Source organism: Neomonachus schauinslandi, chromosome 1 (genome assembly GCF_002201575.2).
Source record: "Neomonachus schauinslandi chromosome 1, ASM220157v2, whole genome shotgun sequence".
Lineage (NCBI taxonomy): Eukaryota > Metazoa > Chordata > Mammalia > Carnivora > Phocidae > Neomonachus > Neomonachus schauinslandi.
Window position 1 is genome coordinate 192381587 of NC_058403.1, and position 6000 is coordinate 192387586.

At 44.0% G+C, this 6000-nt stretch overlaps 1 protein-coding gene across 1 annotated transcript in view; it reads right to left on the reverse strand.

Annotated features, from left to right (window-relative positions):
* CACNA2D3 (calcium voltage-gated channel auxiliary subunit alpha2delta 3) overlaps positions 1–6000 on the reverse strand; it is an 856949-nt gene that overhangs the window by 504575 nt on the left and 346374 nt on the right. The window lies entirely within an intron of this gene.

Consider the following 6000-nt stretch of genomic DNA (forward strand, 5'->3'; position numbering starts at 1 on the left):
TATAGAACACAGATTGCTACTCTCCCCTCCCAACCAGAGTACCCGATTCAATAGATCTGGGAAAGACCCAGGAATTTTCACTTCTAACAAGTCCCCAAGATGATCCTGAGGCTGCTGTTCTGGGGCCACATATGAGGACCACTGGTCCAGGCCGTGAAAATACAGCAGAGAACAAATCAAAGTCCTTCTCCCCTGAAGCTTACATTCTATTGGCATGATAACAATTAAGCATAAAATAATTTCCTTGGTGGCAAACTTATCTCTACCCTGAAAAAAAAAAAGTCAGGGTGAGGGAAGAGGTTGGGATTGTTTTTTTTAAAAGAAGATGGTTTGAGAAGGCATCGTTCAAACAAATGAAGTGAATGAAGAGAGAGGTAGCCATGCAAAATCAGAGTGGAAAGCACTACAGACAAAGGGAGCATCTCATGGGAAGAACCCTGTGTGGTAGCAAGCTTCAAACGTTCCAGAACAGCAAGACCAGTCTAAACAGAGACATGCAGGAGAGGAGTTACGTGCAGGCAGAAGGGTGGAGTAGAGTGACAAGACTTTTATTGGAAGGGGATGAGTGGAAAAGTGACGTGGTATGATTGCTGCTGATAATAATAATATTGATAATAATAGCCTTGGCTATTTTGAGATGTGGAGAGAAGACTGTCCGGAGACAAAAATGGAAAAGAGAAGACCTGGTGGGAGGCATCTAGAGATGATTAATGCGTGGCACCAGGTGGTTACAGGCCGTTCTGGTTGGAAAGGAAGATGTCCTGCAGGGGGCGCTGTCAGACTTCCTGTGGGATGTGAAGTGGGGGGAAGAGAAGGCTCAAGGAGGACCACAGTGTTCTGTCTTGTTTTTACTGGGGCTGGGGGCAGGCCGGGGAAAGAAAACGTTTATTTGGAAACATTCTCAAGCCTACAGAAAAGTTGCAAGAATAAAAATAGCACAAAGTACACCAAATAGCACAAAGTACACCTGTAACGTCCTTTGAGATGCTCCTACCTTTAACACTTTATCCCATTTGCTTTAACATTTGCACACCCTCCCCACAGACACACACACACAAACACACACACACACACTGTTTTCCTTTCCAAACCACTTGAGAACAAGCCACACACATCATGGCCTTTCCTCCCTAAATACCTGAGAACCACAGTGTTCCCAGCCTGGTCTGTCTTGTTGTATGTATGCGGCTGGTTGGAGGGGTCATGATACTGGGCTCAACAGAAGACACGGTATCAGCCCGGGATCCAACCCAGTGAGGGACCGGCACAATGGGAACAATGCAAGAAAGCTACTAGGCCCTGGATTGCACGAGTCCACCAAGTTGTGCAAGAGCTCCAAGGTCAACAGGATGCTGAAAGCTTTCAGAGACACAGCACAGCCGGAAATGAGGCTACTTGGGGACAGGATTTCGACAGGGGAGAGAAGGGAAGGAATGCCAGGCCTGCACAGATCGGGAGGAGAAAATAGGTATGGCACACAGGAGTGATAGACAGAAGGCCGCCCCATGCTGGCAGGAACTCGATGGCAGGGGTACGAAATGAGGTCAGGGAGGGAGGATGGGCGCATCAGAGAGAAAAGACACTGAGAGGCAGCCCAGGGATGAACTGAGAAAAGCGACAGCTCTGGGTCTGCTAGTTCCAGGCACTCTGATCGCTGGTGGAGGGACTCCACATTTTGAAGAGGAAAATTAGCATGACAAGAACAGTGGCCAGAAGGCAAACAAACTGATCACAATTCCCTTCCTTACATTTTCCCATGTTGCAAATTTCTAATATTATCTCCTCTGCCTCAAAGTGCTCTTGGTCAGTGTCCCACCCAAGCAATTCAAGTTTCTCAGTGGCCAGCCGATCCCTCTGCCTTTGAACAGTAACATCTGACGTTCCCCATGTGGACTTCACAGACACACATCGAACTCTCTTCCCCTTGAACTTGGCAGCACAGCCAGCAATGCCTTCCGCCCCCGAATGGCATTTCCCGAGCCTGGCTCTCACTGCCGCATTCAAAGACGAGCTTATTCACTCCAACTTGACGAACGCGGGCAGTAATCAAAAGTTCTGCTGGCACAAGGGGGAAAAATCTTCTGAGGGGCTAGAGGCAGCTCAAAACGAGAATGAAAAGTGATGAACCACTGCCATTTTATTTTTAATAAGTAGCGTTTTTCAATTTGCCACTTAAAGGGAGCTGTGAATATCCTTCCATCCTACCCTATCAACTTGGTCCAAAAGGCAGCTGGGCCAAGAATACCTGTAATTCTGAAGCACGAGAACTCCCAGCCCAAGTTTATCCCCAAGAGGTGTGGAGAGATGAGCATCTACAAAGAGCAGATATGTAAAACTCCTCTTCTGAAAGGTACAGAATGCAGAAATAAGAATCAGACCAACCGCTAGCACATGTCCTCTGTTCCCACAGCTTCTGATAATCCATCCGAGACCAGAACGCAAGGCAGAGGAACATCTTGAAAGCCATGGCGGCTGCCAGCCTATGTTTCTAGGCTCTTCTAAGCTCTTTGAGGGCTTTAATTCTGGTGTCCTGAGCTCTGTTGTTTAAGTCAAAAGAGGATGCATCTCCCCGGGACTACAGCACAAAGGGAAAGTATTCTCTGGCCTGCTCAGCCCATTTGGCCAATCCAGGCGACGCAGGAGTGTGTGGTTGGGGCAGGGGTCACGAAACAGCATATCTATTCTTTTTTCAGCTTGGACAACACAACAATGTTGGCTAATTGAATTTAAATTTTAAAAAATAGTAAAATAAAACACTTAGCCCAGTACCTGGTGCACAGTTCAAAAATGTTAATATATTAGTTGAGTCTGGATTTCCTATCTTACTTTGAAGACATTCAAGGCTTGGTCTGGGCTGTTCTTGTGAAGTGCTGAAGAAAGGAAAGAAGAATTTCCCTGGGGTTGCTTCTGTTTTGCACTATACACAGCTGTGTCCAGTGCCTTTCAGAGGAGAGACAAACACTCCTTTGTTATTCCCTTCCTACTTAATCACATGTATGGAACATCCCCCATTTCCAGCTTCAAGGGGCTCATGAAATCTACCTGCATCTTTCAGGCAACAACTACAGAGCACCCAGCAAGTGCCAGGCTGGGGAGCTCCCTGCAGAGGGCGAGGCAGAGCAACCCCAGAGGTGAGAACACAAAGCACAGTGCCTGCAAGACCAGGGCACTGGAGGTGGCACAGGAGGGATGCCTAGTCTCATCTGTGCAATTAGGAGGGTCTTTCTGAAGGAAGTGACCAATAAACTGAACTATGCTAAGACACTCCCAGAAGTGCAGCCTCCCAAAAGGAACTTCGGCCTAAGATCCTCTCATTCTCAATGAGGTCTTTGTCCTGGGCACTGTCAGCTCTTCCCTGAAGGCTGCTAAGAACCCAGGACCTCACCCAAGGCCAAGGGAAAGCATCTACACCCAGCACTGAGGAGGCCTGGCAGTCAGCGAGGCCATCCCCTCCCTGCCCATCCTCTACCCTCCATGCCCAAAGGCACACCCCTGTATTCCTGATGACCATCTGTGAAATCTAAAACCTCCAAAGTAAAGCAATTTTTAAAAATTACAGCAGTGAACATCCCAAACTGGGTAAGAAAAAACAAAAATGAGTTACAAATAAGGTAAGATAACCAACTCTAAGAATATGATCTTTGCTTTAAGCTCAAAATTTACCAATTCAGAGAAATAATAATAGTTTGGCTATTATATGATACATTATTTCATTATATTTTTATTTTTCTACTTCCATGTTTTACTGCATTACTTATCTCATGCAACAACCTTCTGGGGTGGGAACCATTCTCATACCTACTTTATAGATCAAGAAACTGATCTGTAAGTGATATGGTGCCTGAGATTGCTAACTGTTATATGTCTGGGCTGTGACTCCTATCCAAAGCCCATGCTCCCATTCATATTACACTGGTAACCCTAACCTGGATGCACACCCAGAGCTCTGGGGTTTTTCCAAGCCCTATTCACATTTCAGACTTTCTGATCTTCCAGAGGGAGACTGGGCATCTAGGTATTTAAGAAGTACCCTGAGAGGTTCCACTTTTGGCACAATACCATATGCAGCTTCTCATACCTGCTCCCCAGTGAAACTGGTATAAATTATGTTTTAAAATAATAATTTAAAGAGTCTAGAAGTTGTCCTAATGGCATACAGGAAATTTAGAAACATTTGTTAAAGAAAATCCACTAAAACTCAGGAGGAATAGCAAGAGTCTACTATGTCTGAACCAAAATGTGCTTCCTCCTTCTCCCTTCCCAGCTCAGCAAGACACAAATTCCACTGCAGAGCAGGACAGCCAAGATACAGGGCTCTCTCTCTCCCAAACTGGGAGTTGTAAGGCAATCATCCTTGAAGGGGCAGGGTATCAGCTTACCTGTTGCTAAGGCTAAGTTCTAAGCACGTACAGCTGGTGAGAGGTCCTTTCTTTCACACTGCCTACAACACCCATAGGATGACGGCTTACCTTGAGCCCAGCATGCAGAGAAAACTGTGGCTCTGACTGCCCTTGATTGGACTTGTAAGGTTAAGTTTCCATGCTAGGAGAGGCAAGCTGAAAACACTTAAGGATTCTGTTTCCCTTTCCAGTGAGCATTTAGCTCCTAAAGTATAGGTGTCACCCAGAGAGAATCATGCTCTTGTCCCCACCACCTGCCCCAAAGCCATGACTCAGAGATCTTGCCCAGAGGAGAAAAGCTACAGAAAAGCACGTCACAAAACAGAGAGTTAGAAATCTCTTCCCAAAGGAACTGACTTCATTTGCAACCAAGTGTGGAGAAGTTCAAGCCTAAAAGAATTCTCAAAACCACTAGAGGTTATAGTGGAGACAGTTGGGAGGAGACTGACAGACTCACTGGAGGTATAAACCAAACTGCAGGCTGGCAAATTTGCTGGAGAAAATCTGAGAAAGGGACAACCGGGAGGGAACAATCTCAAACCCTGATTTGCTGTCCACAGGAGATACACTTTAAATTTAAAGATGCAATGGGGCACCTGGGTGGCTCAGTCAGTTAAGTGTCCAACTCTTGGTTTCAGCTCAGGTCATGATCTCAGGGTTGTGAGATCAAGCCCTGCACTGGACTCTGCGCTCAGCAGGAATTTGCTTGAGATTCTCTCTCCTCTCCCACTTCCCCTCCCCTGCTCTCTCTCATAAATAAATCTTCAAAAAATTTTTAAAAATGCAAACAGATTAAAAGTAAAATGATGAAAAAAGCCATTTCATGCAAAGAGCAACCAAAAAAGCTGGCATGGTTACACTAATATCAAACAAATTAATAGACTTTAGAGCAAAAAAATGTTACTAGAGATAAAGAGGAACATTTCATAATGATAAAAGAGTACATCCATTAGTAAGATGTAACAAATGTACACATATACACACTGAACAACAGAGCACCAAATTTCATGAAGCAAAAACTGATAGAAATGAAGGGAAAAATAGATAGCTCAACAATAATAGTTGGGGACTTCAATATCACTTTGAATAAAGTGAAGGACAACTAGGCAGAAGATTGAAAGATAAATAAAAGACTTAAACACTACGATAAAACAATTAAACCTAACAGAAATCTGTAGAACACTCCAATCAACACCAGCCAGGTATACATTCTTCTCAAGTGCCCATGGAACATTCTCCAGAATAAACCATAGGCTAGGCAGTAAAACAAGTATCATAAAATTAAAAGGGTATAAATAATAAAGAATATATTTTATTACCATAGTGAAATGAAATTACAAATCAGTAACAGGAAGAAATTCAAGAAATTCACAAATATGTGGAAAGCAAATAATACACTCATTAATGACCAATGGATCAAAAAAGATGCTTTGAGATGAAGGAAGGTGAATATAAAACAGACCAAAACTCATGGGATACAGCTAAATCAGCACTAGAGGGAAATTTATATCTGCAAATGCTTATATTAAGAAAGAAAGAAGAAAGAAAGAAAGAAAGAAAGAAAGAAAGAAAGAAAGAAAGAAAGAAAGAAAGAAAGAAA